Source organism: Lepidochelys kempii, chromosome 4, assembly GCF_965140285.1.
Source record: "Lepidochelys kempii isolate rLepKem1 chromosome 4, rLepKem1.hap1, whole genome shotgun sequence".
Classification (NCBI taxonomy): Eukaryota; Metazoa; Chordata; order Testudines; family Cheloniidae; genus Lepidochelys; species Lepidochelys kempii.
The window spans coordinates 103891374-103911603 of NC_136383.1; positions in this window are offsets into that span (position 1 = coordinate 103891374).

The following is a 20230-nucleotide window of genomic DNA, read 5'->3' on the forward strand; positions in this document are numbered from 1 at the left end:
AATTAGCTAGCATCTTCCAAATAGAAAGAGATTTAGTGGTCATTGTGGATAAATCTATGTACCTCTAACCCAATGTGTAGCTGCAAAGATAACAAAGAGTATGAGATGAATGTCATATACATCAGAAACATGATTTATATTACCCTCTGGTTAGATATAACTAGAACACACTGGAGAGTACTGAACAACATCCAGTATTTTGCATCACTGTAAATGAGTCCAAAGTGTGATGCAGTGGATAATCAAGCCCTATATCTTAAAGACCTAATTAACCTAGAGTGTATGCAACATTGAGCATCAAGAACCAATTATTTTACTTGGAAGCTCAGTTTGAGGGGAAAGAAGGCAAATTTAGTTAATAAGGGACATTAACTTTTTAGTGACCTCATGGAAATTCCTAAATTCAGGAAGCTAAAATTGATCCAGATACATTTCTTACGCTGGTATAGAAGACATCAGCAGAATATATCTAAAAGTTGGGAGGGTGGGAACTAAAACTGAAATTCAAGCACATGTTTTCATTCACAGCATGAGCTAAATTGTTAATAAAGGAACCAAAGTAGGAAGCATCACTGCCCTCATTAAAAGACCTCAATAGTTGAAGTTATAGTAAAGAAACCAGATATGTTGCAATGGCTGAGAGTTTTTCTTTGCCCAAACTAACTGGTAAATGGTGATTATATGGGACCAGAAAAGATCAGTAGCTCATTTACAACCAGTGAATTCCAAAACAGTGGGTGAAATTCTCTGGACCACACCATCAGCTTTTTGATGCTTTGATAATGCCAAGTGGATATATGTGGGAGTCTCCAGTGGGGGAGTCAGTCTCCAATAGGGGATGAACCAACATATCCAGAGCCAGCCCAACTACCTTTAGCTTGTGGATGGTCCTTTCATGGGAGCGTGGCACACAGGCTGTGTTAATTTGTGGCAGGGACAGGCTCTCCCTCTTTTGGCCACAGCAGGGCTGCTATACTTATTGTTGCAAAATAGTTTCTGTTATAACTCTCCATTTTCAGTTGCTCAGTTTTCTGAAAGCCTCGACTTTGGGGTCTATATTTCCCATGCATTGTTTTTGCCTCAAAGTCAAATTCAAGTGGTGAGAGGTTGTGTTAAAACTTTAACAGGGAAAAACATACTGTCCCAGATCTTAAACTGCTCTACAATTTTTCCAAAGAAGCTAGTGCAAAAGCTGGCTACAGGTAAGCTTTCCAAAAGCATTAAGTGATTGAGTCCCACTATCTTTCGGTCTAAGTCATTTAGATGCCTATGGAAATTCTATCTTAATCATTTTGGGAAGGATTTTCAAAAGCATACAATATCACCCAAACTCTGCTCCAAGTGAAGTGAATGGGATCTTTATCATTGACTTAAATGGGATCAGAACTGTCTTGTTGAGGTCTTCTGAAAATCTCCTCCTCAAGTTTAAATGGACTTGCATGCAGCTCTTCAAATGTAATACATTCTTTACTAAATGTAAGGAAATGTGGTTGCAACATGACAGTCATGAACATCTGTAAAGCTCTCAGAACAAGTGCAAAATAAAACTGTTAAGGTGGAAGTGTTTGTGTGAACTGAGTGCACCACACGAGCATGCAGAGCTAAATTGCCTATGCAGTGAAATGTCTAGTTGGATGGATTGCTCAGAAAAGGAGAAAAGACCAGGCTGACTTTATACAGGTTTCAAGGAAAGAAGGTGCTGGTTTCTGCTGTTACTGAAACTGGAAATATACTGAAGTAAAAAACAAAGTATTGACACAATTGGGCCTTCAGTACGAATGACTTCTCCTGCCTTCCCCATTAAAGTTCTGAAACCTTAGGAGACTTGGGAGCCATGAGATGCTTAGTGACCTTTTTTCCCCTAATTGTCCTTACCTTTTGCATGCCCTTCCTAATTTGATCGACAGATTATCTTTAAAGAGGTCCTTGGAATAAATGAGAGCAGCCTTTGGGCTGCTCTGTTTTAAGCTAGCTACTTGTGTCTCCAAGAGGGCATTCCAGCAGCACAGAATTGCTGCATTGTCAGGATGCTCTTGCCATACCCTCTGTAGCCAGCCATATCCCCAAACACAAGCCACAAGGAATAGTGGGTGACTTACAAACTGCTGTTTGCAGCTGTACACCACAGAGGGCTAATCCTCAAGGGGCTGGTTAGTAGCTTCAGAAGTCCAGCCCAGAGTCTGAAAAGGAATCTAGACTTGCAATTAAGAATTTGAAGAATTCAGTAAACAGAGAGCTTTAACTGTTCATGGAATAAAATCTGTGCCTCTTAACAGAATTAGGCTGACTGTCCTAATGTTCCTCCACAATATCTGGGTGAAGGCTGGATTCATTTAAAGCCTACAGTATTTGGCTTGAACAAATATGCCAAAGCAATTTTTTTTAACCACTTACCCATGGGAAGCCTGAAGCTATGCAATTCTGAGTCTCACTTCAATGTAATTTCACAGAAAAGTAGTATCCTTCATTAAAGGAAATAATTGAGATAGGGATAGGCATAATGTGTTAAGAATTGGTTCATCTAACTGTAATATAAAACTGTTATATGGGGACAGGCAGAAGGAAACAAAACAAAACTCTTCCTGAACAATCTCAAGACCCTGCTGTGATAATTAGGAAAAAAAATGTTGGTCCAACTGTGAACTCCACTGTAAAGAGTCTATGTAAAAATATAAGATGTCACAATAACCTAGAAAAAACATTTGTTAATGAGAAAAGGTATGAAAAGGAGACAGATTAAATTAGTCTAAACCAGTTGTTCTCAACCCACAGCCCAATCAGGGCCATAGTGTGTGTGTGATAAAAAACGTATTGTGTGGACACAGCCCACCTAACACACAGAAACCCGCATATGAGGCCCACAATGGTAAATAGGTTGAGAACCACTAGTCTAAACAAAAAAGGCCTATTAATATATTTAAAGATTGTGTTTAAGATCATACTTTGTAAACAAGGACATGTGGATTAGTGAATCAGTGAACCAAAATTGATGTGTTGGAAACTAGGCCTGCTTGATGGACAAAATAATGAGGGGATAGGCTATTCCACCCATCACTCCTTTCTGGGTCTTTCTTTTTCCCACTCAAAGTCTTTCTTTAGAGAAGACTTGACAAGCTACTGGATGAGCTCCATCATCATGGCTCCATCCCCATTGTTTTCTGAGCTTCTGGGTCTTTGTCATCCTGATCTTGAGATGTCCTTACCAGACCAGACCCGGCCAGAGAGAGGGATCCACATGGCATCACCACCACTACGAGCTTCAGCTGAATCTCAAATATTAACCAAAGTGAAATGGGATTGGACTTTAATTATAGGAACAACAGTTCATCTCAGTTAACTTTTTACCCCCAAAGACAGTTATTCTCATTTTTTATATGATCTAAGACTGTCGAACAAGGGTTTTTCCTTCTAAAACTTTATCCAGCTAAAGGGAAAGCAGACAAGAAATGAATGCCTTACAGAATACTTTATATTTCAAATGTTTTAACTGTAATAAAAGAGTTAAAGGGATTTTAGTGGTATTTGCCATGGTTCTAAGCAGGCTGAGATCTCTGTATATCAAACCCTGGATCTTGTTTAATGCTGGGCAGCGACAGTGTTATGGTAACACCTTTAGCCCATACCTTCAATCTAAATTAATATGACAACCCTGAGGCCTATGAAAGTTGAAATACATGAGTGATCAGTAACAGAGGTAGATGCAGAAATGGCAAAGGGAAATAATTGACCCTAATGCTGAGCTGCAATAGCAAAGAGAGCCTAACTATTTTTGTTAGGCTTCTCCATCTCTACTAAATTGTTGTTCTACATCTTTGTTTGTTGCGGGGTTTTTTTATATATATTTAAAACAAACTAGCCATTCCTGGTTGCAAAAAAGTCTCCTGAAGACCTACTAGTCTACCAACTAATGCAGGAGGAAAAGGTAAGGAAGTGGATAAACACATTTAACAATATTGATTTTTCTACAGAAACAATAATATGAAAACATCAGGAGGATAGAATAATTTCAAAGGCATTTTTACATCAATGAAAGGCTAAGCAAGCGAAATCCTTCTTTCCTCAAAAGCAAACTGAATGAATCTAGCTCAGATTTCAAGCAAAAATGGCTCCAGAGAAATCCTTTGCCTATAGTGTGTGCTGCTTATAGCACTAGATCTAATTTTTAAACAAGAGCTGGCTTTAATCCTAGCAAAGCAACTAGAAACTTTAAGATTCACAGAGATAAATGTGCATTTATGTACGAAAGTAAGATCCTGTTTAGTGAACATTAGCAGACTTTTAATAGAAGGATGCTAAATTAAGTAAACAGCGGAAACCAATGGTATATCTGTACTGCAGTTAGACACCCACAGCTGACTCGGGCTCACTGGACTCAAGCTGTAGGGCTGTTTAATTGTGGCGGAAGTGTTCCAGCCCAGGCTGCAGCCTAAGCTCTGGGACCCTCCCACCTCACAGGGTCCTAGAGCCAAGCTCCAGGCTTAGCCCAAATGTCTACACTACTGTTAAACAGCCTTGCAGCCTGAGCCCTGTGAGCCCAAGTCAGCTGGCATGACCAGCCATGGACTTTTAACTGCAGTGTAGATATACTCGAAAAGACGTTCTCCCTAGAGATGTTTCTATCACCGATATTAGCCCACTGTAGTCAATGGAGTTACACCAAAGGTGACTTTAGCTCATTTTCTCTAACACAAGCATTTATAATAAATGATGCATTTTAATTCTTTCACATGGATCCTCTGGGTCTTTTGATGGGTCGCTGTCATTAAGGGGGTTGGATGTCTTTTTATCTTGTTCCAGATCTTTTCATTTTTTGTATGTAACATTGTGTTATTGTTATGTAGCCTGAGCTTAGGGTGGTCACAACCCCTCCTCCCTTCCACCCTCACCCCCCGCCCCAGAAATTAAACATAACTGTCTCACCCAGTTTACATGGTGTGGAGGAGAGCAGAAGGTCCCAGAGAAGTCTAGCAGAGAAAGATGGTTATGTATTCTCTGCATCCACTCTGACTACTGGATGCGTCTGTGCCATTGGACAGATTTTCAAAAGTGCTCAGCATCCAAGAGCTCCCACTGAGAACAGGAGCTACTGAGTGATCAGTACTCTTGAAAATTTGGTCACGTGGTTGTGGGAGGTGGGACCAAGAGGAAGAGTTCTAAAGAATTGCTTTATAAGGCATGTTCTTCTGTTCTTCTCTCAGTGCATTTACATGGATGATGAAAACAGCATTGCATTGTATTGCTCTCTCAGAGGTGTTTGATATCCAGTCACATGCCAAAGGCAGCAGAGCACTTTGGTGACCCATGTAGCTGCTTTTGTGCTCAGTTACCACCACAATGTCTGACACTCACAGAATCTTTGTTGGCAAGTGTCACCATGCCTTTGTGTATCACAACTGAGGATAACAAATTCAGGACAAACTGCTGAGAAATAGGGCAGATTAACTGCCAGTTTGGGGCTGTTTCTCCCTTAAAATATACCAAACTAGCAACAAAAGTAAACTTCTGCTTCATCACACTGGCTAACAAGAAATCAGAACAGCAGTTTTCCTAGGCATTCCAGTCCTTGTATCACCATCAAAAACACTAGACTTTAAGATGAGTGGTTCTTTACAACCAATTTCATCAAGTGAAAGGTTCTGCTGATCCCAAAGAATCAGCCATACACCCAGGTCAATATATAACTCAGGTCTTACCCAATAATCATGCTGTTGCTAATCCTTTAGTATCTAAAATCTAAAGGTTGATTTACAAAAAGAAAGAAAGGTGAGAGTCAAAATTGGTTAAAGGAATCAAATACATACAATAATTGCTAAACTGTTAGTTCAGGCTTGTAGCAGTGATGTAATAAACTGCTGGCTTAAGCAACTCTGGTTGCTTCCAAATCATTGGAAGGTTCTCAGTCCATTGCTTAGAATGCTCCCATTAGTATAAGTCCATAGTTCAGAGGTTTCAGCAGGACAGAGGCTTGAGCAGGAAAGAGGCAAAATAGAGATGTTTCCAGCACCTTTATAGCTTCTGCCATGTGGAGGGAAATCATTGTTTCAAACAAAGCCCTCAGCACAGCTAGTGGAAAATGACAGGGAAATAAGATGCTGTTTGGAGTCACATGGGCAAGTCCCATGTCCATGCATGATTTTGCTTAGTCACAGCAGAAAAGTCTGTTAATTGTAGATGGGCATCTTCCATTGTGAGTTGAGTGTTCTTTAATGTACCATTCACTTGAATAGTCCCTTTCCAATGTGCTAGCTAAACACCTTGTTGGTGCTATCCAGAAGCAAACGCCTTAGAAATAACAGGTACATAGTTAATATTCCTAACTTCAGCTACAAAAATGATACATGCATACAAATATCATCATATTCAGCAAATCATAACCTTTCCATAGTCATTTTATATGCCACATTTTGTACAAGATGTGTTGCAATTATATAACAGTGGTGACAACAATGATGTACGTGATCATAGTTTAATCACATAACGTCACAACAAGTCCCACAGATGACTGTCCTTTGTGGGATTTGCTGCTATGTCCTGGCCCTCTTCCATACAGTCCCAACTATAAGGCACAATACAGCTACCAGTTTGCTGTTAAAAGAGTATGTCTCTGATCAGAGCTGCATTGCCCTCTTTTTCCTAAAGATTACCACAAGGGAAACTAAGACAATAACTAACCTCTTGTTAGTTTTAGTGTACTGTAGTAGAGAATTCTGAACTGTATGTAAGAAGTGCTAAAGGTAATTCACTGGGTAGTAGTAGAATGCAAATACATTATCAATAAAATTGCTCTTTTTAATGAAATACTGTAAAAAGCACAAGTCAGTTCAACTTCTACAACCTCCTCTTCTCTCTGTCCTTCTCATTTCACATATCACTTCCCTCAACAGGCTCTAGTTAAAGTTTTCTTCTCTACCCACTCATTTATCACCTCCATGTGTGACTCCAAGAACAGGCTTCTGGTGTCCTTTTGGAAGACATTAGAACTTTCTCTCAGTTGCACAGATCTCTTGCTTACCTATCATCCCATGTCTTCTCTGCTCACACCCATCACTCTCTTTTTAGCATGCTTTAACGCCTTCCACAAAAGACCACAAAAGAGCTTATGCCTTTTCTTTATATGCCTATGACTGCAGAATATTACAACACATCTTAAACAGAGCTTACCAGTTCTTTATCAGTAAACTATTTAGGAAAGTTAATTTCAAGTTCCAGAGTAGCAGCTGTGTTAGTCTGTATACGCAAAAAGAAAAGGAGTACTTGCGGCACCTTAGAGACTAACCAATTTATTTGAGCATAAGCTTTCATGAGCTACAGCTCCTCACTGTATTTTCCACTTTATGCATCCGATGAAGTGAGCTGTAGCTCACGAAAGCTTATGCTCAAATAAATTGGTTAGTCTCTAAGGTGACACAAGTACTCCTTTTCTTTTTAATTTCAAGTGTAACCATTCCTTGCATTTTGTATGCTTTACTAGCTCTCTTGATTGCAGTGACAAATCCTACTTTCCATACAAGGCACTGAAAACCAGCCTACTAATTACAGCCAAGCACATTCTTCATCTGTGTTTGGAAACTGTCTAGTACATTTTGGAAGCTATCACAATTCTAATAATTAATAATGTATACTAATTTTGCATGTCTTTTTTTCCACCCAAAGAAATTACCTATTGTTGTAGAACCTTCATGTGCATGGCAAGAACAACTACAGAAAGAGATATTCCAGGAAATTCCACTAGAGAGGAAATTGCTGGCATGGAGGAGATGGGCTACAGTAACTACCGTTTTCTTTCTTGTTCAAAACAATTATTACATATCAAAGTTTTATTTCTCAATAATATAGTTATAATTGCTCCTATGCATGTCTTACACAAAATGTTAAAGTGCTCTCACTGTGAGTAATTCCAAGAACTCGTGTGGTTTGCACTATTTTTATTACCCCCAAATTGAATAAGAACACTTTATAATGTGAGAAAGATACAGGCAGAGAAACAATTATAAATTCATATAATAAATCATTTCCTTTTCATCTGGCCATCATGATAGGTTTGCCAAAATTTCTGAAGCACTTCTTCATTGCTGTTATTTCCTGCCAGTCTCAGAATATCAGGTAATCCTGATTAATAAAATTGAATGATTTTTTTAAATGAATGAACATATCAATTTGGATTTTCTTTTATAGTACCAATACGTATGTGTCATCTCACTTGGTATATAGGTGCCAAAAGTGAGCTGATTTGCTTTGTAGTTCTCAACCTTTCCACTTACAAGATGATACTCTTATACTAAAGCTGTATTAAAGTATAATTCAGGAAAGTAGGTGTATGGCATGAGTTCTTATCCTGGATTTCCAGTGTGTTCTTTCCAATGTTCACATATTGTTTAGTGACAGTTCTGTGCCCACTTTCCTTGAGTCCCAATGTCTGCAGGTTAAATTCTTAATTTTGACATTTCATAAAGGAAGATGTTCTCCAGAAGAGAAATACGATTAGAGTTCTCATCCTAAAACTTTCTGCAAAGTGGAGTAAATTCTGTTGCACACACCAGAACTGAGTACAGATCCTTGACTTAGAGGAGCTTCATGGGAGCTTAGCGGAGGAATCGATTTTCCCCCATCCCCAAATGAGGCAGGAGTAGTGGAGCCATCTGTGTGATACATAGCTGCCCTGCCTCTTCATTTGGAAGTTTGGTGAAGGTCAGTAGATTCATAGCTGTAGATCTACTGTGTTCAACCCACAATGCCCTGTCCCCATCCTCTCTGCATCCCTCCCCATCTGTGCGTGCTGTGTCATATAAGTATACCACTTCCTCAGTCAGGACTTTTCTCAGCAGTGAAGGGGCTGGGATGGGGCAAGATGTTCCATAATATGGGAAAGGGTTATGATTAAATTATAATTCCATATACAAAATATTGCTATTGTTACTTTCCTGAGAGTCTCACTAACAGTAAATTGAAGGCCAGATTCAGATCCCCTTAGTTATAATTAACAGAACTTTACACAAGGAATGGTTCCATTTATTTCAAGGCAGTTACTGACAGAGCAAGGTGCCACTCACTGTCAGTACCTGGCCATGAGTTCATAGGTAGGTTTTTCATACTGAGAGGTAGCATTCAGTACAATTTGATTTTACCTAGTATTAACATATTATTAGCATAAACATTTTAATATCTACACTGCATCAATGATTCTCAGCGTATTGCAGAACAGTTGCTTTATCCAGACAATATGCATATCACACATTGCAGTAAACAATTTGCAGCCATGGAGGATTAGTTTGCCTTTGATATAACCATATATTCTGAATGTTTTTCATAACAGAACATTAAATTAAAGGTGCTGGGCTGAATGTGAAGTTATACTGCTGTAAATCTACAGTAATCCCTTCCCCAGATTTATGCTACAATTTGTGAGAACAGAATATAACTTAAGTTCTACCTAGCGATCACACACAAAACTATGTTAAAATAACATTTTTAAGGTTTCAAAGTCAAACACTCAAAGGTTAGGAAATGCCAGCATTAAGACTGTCAGTGCCACCTATTTGATGTTCCCCCTCCCCTACTCCACAATATTTTCTAGTCCCAGTCTCACTCCCCGGGCTCCTCATCCAATCTTGATCTTTCCTCTTCTCTCCCCATCCCCGGCTCCTTGTCCAAGTCTCTTTGCCCAGCCAGTCCCACATTTTCCTCTTACATCTCAGTGGCCTGTCAGTTCTGTCTCTTCTTCCCCCGCCTCCATTTCTGCCCATGTTCCCTTGTCTCAGTCCCTTTTGCAGTTCTTTCCAGTCTCCCCTACTCTCCAACTCCTCATCTGATATCAGTGTTCTCCCCGCTCCAGCCCACTGGCTTCCATTTTCCCCTGGTCTTCTCTCACCACGTCTTAGTCCCAGGGTTGTTGCCTCATCCCATATCTGCCAGTCCAGTCTCCCTTCCCCTCCTCAGATTCCAGTCCCAGCTTCCCCATCGAACCAGTCCTAGAATACCCTCCCCCCAAACCCAGTCTCCTTACCCAGAATTCCATCCACAGTTTCTCTCCGCCTCTCATTCCCTATCTGACCAAATTCCTTGTCCCTGATTTATCTCATCTTGGTCCAGTTTTTGTCCTTTCTGCATTTGAATCAAACAGTTTCCTCCTCCACACTGCCTGAGTACCAACAATGGGTCATTGAGAGCACAGGAGAGACAGGCTTCATAATCTCAGTTCTAGCACCTGGCTCGGAGCAGCAATTAGAGGGGAAATTCTTCTGAATTGCCCCTCCCCCCACATAAACGGGAGCATGCTCAGTCATTCTGTGGCAATCGTGCATGCATTATACGGTCAACAGTAGGACCCATGTGAGGCTTGAACATGCTCAGTTAACATGGAATCAGCTGTTAAACCCTAGAGAGTCTCTACTGAGCATGCTTGAACTGCAATTTTCCAAAGGCTTATAACTAGGCCAAATTATGGGCAGATTTTCATGTGGACAGCAAAAGGCCCTCCCCCCACACACCAGGTTCAACCCACTTTGCAATATTTCAGATCCTTGATCCAAATCATAAAAATGCTAAATCATTCCAAACAAAAGGTCTCGAGAATTTTTTATCATGGGTAAACAGTATTTCCCCCTAGGCTCATTCTCAGAAAAGTGTTAACCATTTTGGATTAAACTTTAAAAAAATATATCAATAAGGACAATAAATTCCTGATCCTGTACAACTGAAGTCAAAGAAACATTAAGTCTGGATGTTTAATTCATACAGATTGAATGTGCTCCTGCTCTGAATATCACTCCCCCAGATACTAACATAAGCTGTAGCTCACGAAAGCTTATGCTCAAATAAATTGGTTAGTCTCTAAGGTGCCACAAGTATTCCTTTTCTTATTTCAAATTAAGATTGACATTGAAAAGTGGGGTTCCTCAGAGATCAGTACTAGGCCAACACGAGTCAAGATTTTCATTAATGACCTGGAAGTAAATGCAAAATCACTGTTGATAACATTTGCGGATCACACAAACTTGACATTTGACATTGACGTCAATCATAACAGGAACATGACCTAAGTTTGTTTTTAAACTCAAAGAAGGATCATTCAACAACTTGGGGCCCATCTGTTAGGGGTCCAACCTTTTTTGCACTGATGCTTACGCAAAGAATTCCACTGATAGGAACTGGAGTTAGCTGAGATCCCTAATGTTATTTTAATACCCATCTTTACCCTATCATTTTCAGCCTCATTGTGGCTGGTTGGTTTATTTTATTTTCATATATTGGACTGATTTAATGTGACCTCTTTATAGCATATCACTGGATGTTTAATTCATACAGATTGAATGTGCTCCTGCTCTGAATATCACTCCTCCAGATACTAATATTTCAAATTAAGATTGACATTGATTAGTGGGGTTCCTCAGAGATCAGTACTAGGCCAACACTAGTCAAGATTTTCATTAATGACCTGGAAGTAAATACAAAATCGCTGCTGATAACATTTGCGGATCACACAAACTTGACATCAGAAACCTCTCTAGTTTCCTGTCAACTCACTTGACAGCAGGCCCGCCAACAGCAAGTCTGGGCCCCGGGGCTAGGGCCGGAGCCATGGCTGTCCCTGAGGGGATGGGGCCCAGGGCAGAAGTGATGAATCCGTCGCTTCCAGGATGCCGTCACTTCCGGGACCAACTATGCTGGCCAATCGCGCCAGCCGGTGGGCCCCCCAAAGCGCTGGGCCTGGAATGGTCACATGTGCCTAGAAGCCCTGCGGCCTGCCCGGGTAATTTAAAAAGGCCTGGGGTCCCCGGCTGCCACCGCCACTACTGCAGCAGCAGCAGCAGTGGATGGTAGCCTTTTAAATCACCCAGGCCGCTGGGCAATTGCCCCCTTTGCCCCTCCCTCCATTGGGGGGCCAGCCTGACAGTTTGCCTTGGAGCACTTGCTCTTTTCCATTTTGTGGAGCACTTTAAAAATGTTGTTTTCATTTGGAATCAGAATGAAACCAAATTTCAAAATATCTAAATCTTCTGCAAAACAGAATCTCCTTTCTCTGTCTAGCTCTAGTAAGTATCTTCATGAGGAGAAAATTAGCAGGAGCGTTGCAAACTAGACATGAGAAGTAATTCTTCCACACTACTCAGCACTGATAAAGCCTCAGCTAGAGTACTGAGTCCAGTTCTGGGCACCACTCTTCAGGAAAGATATAGACAAACTGGAGAATCTCCAGGGGAGAGCAATAAAAATTATTAAGGGTCTAGAAACCATGACCTATGAGGAAGGATTGAAAAAAAACGGTGTTTGTTTAGTTTGGACAAGAGAAGAGTGAGGGGGAACATAAGTCTTCAAATACATAAAAAGTTGTTATAAAGAGGAGGGTGATAAATTGTTCTCCTTAACCATTGAGAATAGAACAAGAAATAATGGTCTTAAATTGCAGCAAAGAGATCTAGGTCAGATATTCGGTAAAACTTCCTAACTGTAAGTGTAGATAAGCACAGGAGTAGACTATCCATGGATGTTTTGGAATCTCCATCACTGGAGGTTTTAATAGCAGCTTAGACAAACACCTGTCAATGATGGTCTAGATAATACATAGTTGTGCCTCAGTGTAGGGGACTGAATTAGATGACCTATCGAGTTCCCTTCTAGTCCTACACTTTTATGACTGTAGGAAAATACCAGGTACTAAAGGGATTTTTAGTCTAGCAGAGAAAGGCATAACAAGAGCCAATGGCAGGAAGCTAAAGCCAGACAGATTCAATTCAGAAAGAGGGAACAAATTTTTAACAATGAGGGTGATTAACCATTGGAACAAAGTGCCAAGGGAAGTGGTAGATTCAGCATCTCTTCATGTGTTCAAATCAAGATTGGATACCTTTCTGAATGATATGCTTTAGTCAAACACAATTTATTGGCTCATTACAAGGGTAACTGAGTGAAAGTGTCCTGTGATATGCAGAAGGCCAGATTAGATGATCTAATGATCCCATCTTTTTTTCTTATAATCTGTAAATAGATTCCAACATATCAACACAATGAACCTGAAACAGAGTACTATAAAATTTCCTCCATTACTTTATTCTGGGAAAGCATTTATTCCAGACTAAGGCCTACTGCCAAAGTAACGTGATATCTTTTTTGATGAGGTTACAAGTTTGTTTGATGTAATATACTTGGACTTCTTTAAGTCATTTGACTTGGTACTTCATGACATTTTGATTAGATATCTAGAATAATACAAAATTAATATTGCACACATTAAATGGATAAAAATTGGCTGAATGGTAGATCTCAACATGTAATTATAAACAGGGAATCATTATCACAGGGGTACTTTTCTAGTGGGGTCCAGCCAGGTTTGGTTCTTATGCCATTTAACACTTTTATCAATGACCTGGAAGAAAACATAACTGATCATTGATAAAGATTGCAGATGACACAAAAGTTGGGGACTGGTAAATAATGAAAAGTACAGGCCACTGATACAGAGTTATCTGGATCGCTTGGTAAGCGAAGAGCATGCAAACAATTTGTGTTCTGATACATGTATACATGAGGAAAAAAGACCGTAGGCCATATTTACAGGATGGAGGACTGAATCCTGGGAAGCATTGACTCTGAAAAAGATTTGGGGTCATGGTAGATAAGTAGCTGAACATGAGCTCCCAGTACAAGTCTGGCCAAAAGGACTAATGCAATCCTGGACACATAAACAGGGGAATCTCAAGTAGGAGTACAGAGGCTATTTTACTTCTGTATTTGGCACTAGTGCAGCTGCTGTTGGAATCCTGTGTCCATTTCTTGCATCCACAATTCATGAAGGATGGTGATAAATTGGAGAGAGTTCAGAGAGGAGCCATGAGGAAGATTAAAGGATTAGAAAACATGCTTTATAGTGATAGGCTCAAGGAGCTCATCATTTAACATAACAAAGAGAAGGTTATGAGGTAACTTGATTATAGACTCTGAATATTTACATGGGGAACAAATATTTAATAACAGGCTCTTCAGTCTAGAGAAAGATATAACAGGATCATATGGCTGGAAGTTGAAGCTAGACAAATTCAGACTAGAAATAAGGCATAATTTTTTTAACAGTGAGGGTAATTAACCATTGGAACAGTATACTCGGGGTCATGGAGAATTCTCCATTACTAGCAATTTTTAAATTAAGATTGGATATTTTTCTAAAAGATATGGTCTAAGACTTATTTTGGGGAAGTTCTATGATGTGTGTGATACAGGAGGGCAAACTGGATGACGACAATGGTCTCTTCTGCCTTTGGACTCTATTAATCTATCTCCCCTCACCATGATTCCTGGTTTTATCCCCTCTTAACCTCTAACTGTAGAAGACATCTCTAAAAATGTCCTTGTGATATATCCAGGGTAGGAGTATTTATTTATTTTTTAAACACTGTTTTTCTTTAGTTGCAAACTGCTGAGGTGTGAGGTTAGGGGAAGCATACTGATCAGATGTTCTAATCAATGAGACTTCAGAATTGTCCACATTCTATTCTAGATTTACATGAGTCATCTACTCACTGATCCTTCCATCATATTTATTTGAATTTGATGAAATTTTGCAAGTTACTGATAGAAATAAATATATAGTCTTCCTACAGTGGGGAAAGTTTGCCCTGTAGTTCAAACCAATATGTTCTTGCTGTAAGGCATGACACAGATTATTTAACTGTTCCTTTCAAAACCCTGGGAAAATATTAGTATACCATAATAAATCTAGGTTTACAACATAACAGACATTATTCCCTAGAAATAACATGAATCTACCAGATAATAGCACTCTGAGTAAAGAAAGTTAAAGATGGGGAGATTTTTATGCCATTACCTTATAGGACCTCATGACTTTGGACTTTTTTTGTTTGGTTTGATGTTTGTTTTTAAGAAAAAAATACATTCAAGCAATCCTTGTACTTGCTTTTAAACAAATTTGTAAAGTTTATGGACCAGAACTTCAGTTGGTGTAAATTGGTATAACTCCAGTGAGGCTAATGTAGTTCTGCCAGTTTACACCACCTGAGGATTTACTGCTAGATCTTTAGCAAAAAAGCATACTAACTAGAGTCACTGGAAGAAATGTCAAACTAATTTTGAAGTACATAAAGTACATGGAAAATAACCAGCCTCCTTACAACCTTTTTAATGAAGCCAAATCTGGTAGTTGTAGTTGTCCCATTAAGCATCCTTGGCCCTTGGACAGGATGATGGTAGGTCATAGTGTAATGAAACTGGACATGTGTAATTTAAATGGATTATTCTAGTAAACAGCTCTATTTATGGAACTCAACATAAAAAAGTTGAGTGTGTCATAGTGTGACAGATTTTCATTACCAATCTGCCTAGGGCCACAGTTAATTAGGCTGAGGCCACAGGATCTTTTTGGGGAGGAGATGACGAGGCACACTAAGTGTCTAAATTTTAAAGCTTTATTAATAAAATAATAAAAGAACAGCAGAGAGTGCTGGGAACGCTCCCATGTCACTCAGGAGAAGAAAGAAAGTGTTAACGCCCCAAGCCCTAACCCACTTTCATACTCACACACGCACTACCCAAGACTGGCCAGGCCTGGATGTAACATCAGAAGAAGAGGTGGGAGGAAGGTGGATGGGAGTGCTGTCTTGGGCCCAGGCCGTCCAAGTCTGCTGTTGCTGTCTAAGTTTCTCCAGCTCTCAGGAGGGTTTTAAGTCCTGGGCTCTTTGGGGTCAGGGGGTATTCCACTCAGGGACCTCTGCTTCTTGTGCTCTTTGTGCCAGTCCAAACTGGCTTGCTATGGCCTCCTCGGTTTCCCAAAACATCCCGGCTCCGGAGACTTTGTTTTCCCTTCTATTGGCCTTTGCTGTCGCCATCTCATTTGCTCTCACTGTTCTTGCTGCTATCTCTGCAGTTCTGCTCAACTTAGTTCTCCTCTTCTCACGGCTGGGCAGCTGCTGATTTCTCATCAAGCCCATGACCTTGGGCCGGTGCCTGCATCTTTTCTTCACATGGAGCTAGCTGAAGTGTTGAGTTTACCCATTCTCTGCTCTTCTTCTTTCTCTCCCACCCTCCCTCTTTCCGGCCTCTCATATTCTGCAAAGGAAACTTCCATTCTCACTCACAAATCTTTGACACTCCCCAAAATGCTTTGCGATGCTTGCAACAGTGTTAGCCACATATAATGCTGATCTGCCTTCCCTGGAGACTCCCTGGGGGGGGGGGGGGGATTGGGGTGTGACAATAGCACATGGACACTTCCAAATAGAGGGGGGCAGGTCCTCAGATGCTCTACTGTCATAGTTTGATTGACTTCAATGGAGCTATGACAGCTTTCACAGTTAAAGATCTAGTCCAGAGTGAGTACGTCAGAATTCATCTGCTTGGATTAAATGAAACCCTCATATATTTTGCTCTAGCTCCAAAAGAGTTATAAGGTACAGCAATGTATGTCTGATAGTTTACAGTGCGTGTGTATTAGAAAGTCTTTAACTTTCTTACAGTGCGTGTGTATTAATGATTCAGATAAGAATTGACCCAAACTTTTGCTCACAATACACCCAAAGCTTTCCAGAAGTTTCTGTCTAAGTATTGAGGCCAGATTTTTAGGCATTGCTGTGCTCAGCGCTGCAACACCTAACTGGTTTAGGAGTCTAAATATTTTCCCAAGTGATTTAGGCACTTAGTTGATGGAATTTAGACTATTATCAATGTCATTTTGGCTCCTAAGTGCTTCGATACCTTTTGAAAATGATTTTAGGCATTTTAGTGCTAAGTGCGGGAATGCCTAAATACCTTTAAAAATCTGGGCCCTAGTCTGGCAGCAACTCAAATTCCCTTTGGGGCTTTTGGAACCATTTAAGCTTGAAAAAGGTCTTCAAGTTTCATTATTTCTTTGTTTTTCCACTTGTGTCTGATTAGAGTCCTGAGTTCAGGATGGCTGGACTATCAAATCTAGTCCTTTATTATTTGCATTACAGTGGTGCCCAAAAGCTCCAGTGAGGATTGGTGCCCCATTGCTAGGTTCCATACAAACACACAAAGAGGCATGATCCCTACCCCCCAGGAACATAACATTTTGCTAAGATTTATGCAGGTGGAATACTTGAGATTTAGTTCTGCTTTCAGTTGCCCAGGTTTAAATCTGGAGTTCTATGATTGCTTTGAATAGAGAACGTCTGGATTTACACTAGTGTTAGTAAAAGCAGAATTTGGCCTTCACAATTTGATCCAAAGCTCATTGAAACCAAGAGACAGACTCCCAGTGTATTTCTACACTGTGATAAAACACCTGCAGCCATGAGTCTCAGAGCCCAGATCAGGTGACACTGGCTTGTGGGGTTCGGGCTGTGAGGCTATAAAATTGTACTGTAGATGTTCAGGGTTTGGCTGAGCCCAGGCTCTGAGACCAACTCCCTCATGGAGTCTTGGACTCTGGGCTCCAGTCTGAGACCTAATGTCTACACTGCAATTTTATAGCTCTGCAACCCAAGTCAGCCATGGGTCTTTTATTGCAGTGTAGACCCCTATTGACTTTAGAAGGCTTAGGATCAGTCCCCTAATGCTTCCTGCAGGTTTTTAATAAACTACAACTCTGACCCTTTTGAAATGTTTCTCTTTTGGCTGTGGCCTGGTTGGCTTCCTGGAGAAGGGATAAGGTTGGATTCCCATGTATTACCTCTCCTGGCTACATTTTTAGGTGATATCTAACATTCCTGCAGTCTTCTGTGAGGTGACATTTACTCTTGTGTGTTTGGTTATCTGTTTAGTTTTGTATTGGATGACTCCTCTGTTGAATATCTTCTCACATGCTAAATTTGTTAGTTATTTGTTTTCTTTGTCTGGTTGTGACACACAATATGCTGCTGCAGTTTTGTTAGTATGTCGCCGGGGAACTCTGTTATACGATACCAGATGTACTGTGTTTTGCATCTCAGTACAAACTAACATTGTTCTTTTTCCTATGGGGTAGAATTGCACTGACTCTGATTTATACAAATCTCTATGTGGTTTTTATGTTTGTAATTTTAAAACTGCTAAATAAAATCTTAAGTAGAAAATAAAAACAAATTGCGGCCTCAGCTTAGAATAGGCAATATTCAGAGCCAGTGTCTGCTCTGTTATTGATTATGTATTCTTAAGATTTATAATGAACTTAGATTCAATCTATAAAATGCAATCTTAAAGCTAGAGTACAAAAACCCAAAACACAGAAACATTATTCTGAAGGAATCTGGGAATGAATCATGCAAGAAGAAGCCTGGAGATGGTAGTAGATGGCAAATTTGAGATGATTTTGCAATGAGAAAAGGCAGTAAAATGGGGCAGTGTGATCTAAAGATGAATACACACAATACTTCAAAATATCATGGTGAAGGAGGTAATAATACCTTTCTATTCTTAAATTCTGCACACTTCATTATGTGGAAAATGCATACAAGCAGGAGGGAGCAATGAATATGGCACTGAAAGTACTGACTTATGAGCAGAGCTGAGTGAACATCTCATAGCAAATAACTTATTCTGCAAATAAGTTGCATTCTTCCTTTTCCTCTTCATGAATCACCCAGGAACTAACTACTTTGTGTAGTAGAAATGTTTTGGCACCTGTTTTATGCAAACAAATTTCAGACTATAAAATGCTTGCAAACTATTGCTTGGCAAATACACTATTCATAATTTTGGATGAGCACAGTCTTCGTAGTCATGAGGTAGTGGATAAATGAAATTTATCAACAAGTGGAGGGGAGGGACTAAGTCAGTGGGGTTGTTTAAAAGTTTCCAGGTGATATGCAAACATATCTGAGGTGAACCTTTGTGCAAGCAAACATTTTCATGAGCACTTGTGAGACTTATTAGTCTGCTAACATTCTTGCAAATCAAACCAATAAAACAAAAAAGAAATTGTTTAGGGAAATGTTTGCAGAAAATGAATAAAAAGGACATGAACACCATTGAAGAGAGGTTTTATTCATATGAATGTTTTCATATTTGCATTATTTAACCAGCTCTATTTGTGAGAAATTACTAAAACAAGTAAATATGCACAGATGATTCTGCAGGGGTATATGGATAATCATGTTCAAATTGTTAAAGGAGGAATACTTTCACAAAGGACAAAAAAGAGTCACTAAGTCTGGTACACAAAAATTTAATCAAAGCAAGGAGATGAATTAGGGAAAAGGAACATTTATGCTGAGTAGATGGAAAACTTCTTGACAGTCTGATCTAGAAGGCTGTTGGGAAGGGGGAACTGCTGCTCCAGGCAGCACAGAGCGTGCTGCTCATTCATTCAGTTGAGGTGGGGGGACCATTTGAGAGAAGCTTTTTGGGCAGAGCCACACTGCTCTCTACTCTCCAGAGTAGGTCCAGCAGATGCCCTTCCTGACCCACACAGTTCTTTGAAGCATGGGTGTGGGAGTGACTGCTGCCCCTGCTCAGGAATGTTGGCATTGCAGGCACCCCAAGGATAAGGTCCTTTTGTGTACGGAAGTGTGGATGGCAGAATCTCTACCCCCACAGGAACCCACTACTTTGGATTACCTCCCACACTGCATTCTACTCTAGGTGATGGCTGAAGCGAAAGGACCCTTCTTTAGTCACCTACGGAAGATCAAGAACAATTGCTTTGAGGGCTCTCTCCCGTTCTTCTCCATCCATTCAATGCCCAGCAGAAGCAGTGGAATACAACAACCTTAGGAGGAATGCTGGCCAGGGGCTTCAATCTGACCCCAGCAACCAAGAGATTGGAAGTGGCAATGGGGCACCCCTCTTCTTTCCTTGCCTCCTGAAGACTGGGAGCAGCAGTACTTAAAATGTAAGCTCTTTAGAACAGGTACCATCTTTTTTTTTCCTGTTTGTATAACACCTATCACAGTGGGGTCCTGGTCCATGACTAGAGATTCTAGGCACTATGGAAATACAAATGGTATAACCCCTTTGGAGAGGGTGCTCCTGAAATTCCCACCCTAAGCCTTGAAGGGAGTCAACCCAGACAACAGCAGTGATGGTGGAAGACATTTAGGCAGAGTCTATTTTGCCAGACTGCCTAGGGTCCAGGATGGAGAGATAGCGGACTAGCAACACTACCAGAACCAATCATAAGCCACAGACCAGAGACAGAAGGGTTTGGTTTTACTTTCAGTTTTGGCTGTGTCTGGGGAGAGAATGGAGCAGGGAGAGAAGTATACTTGTATAAGTAGGGGCATAGCGAGCAGATCGAGGGACGTGATCGTTCCCCTCTATTCGACATTGGTGAGGCCTCATCTGG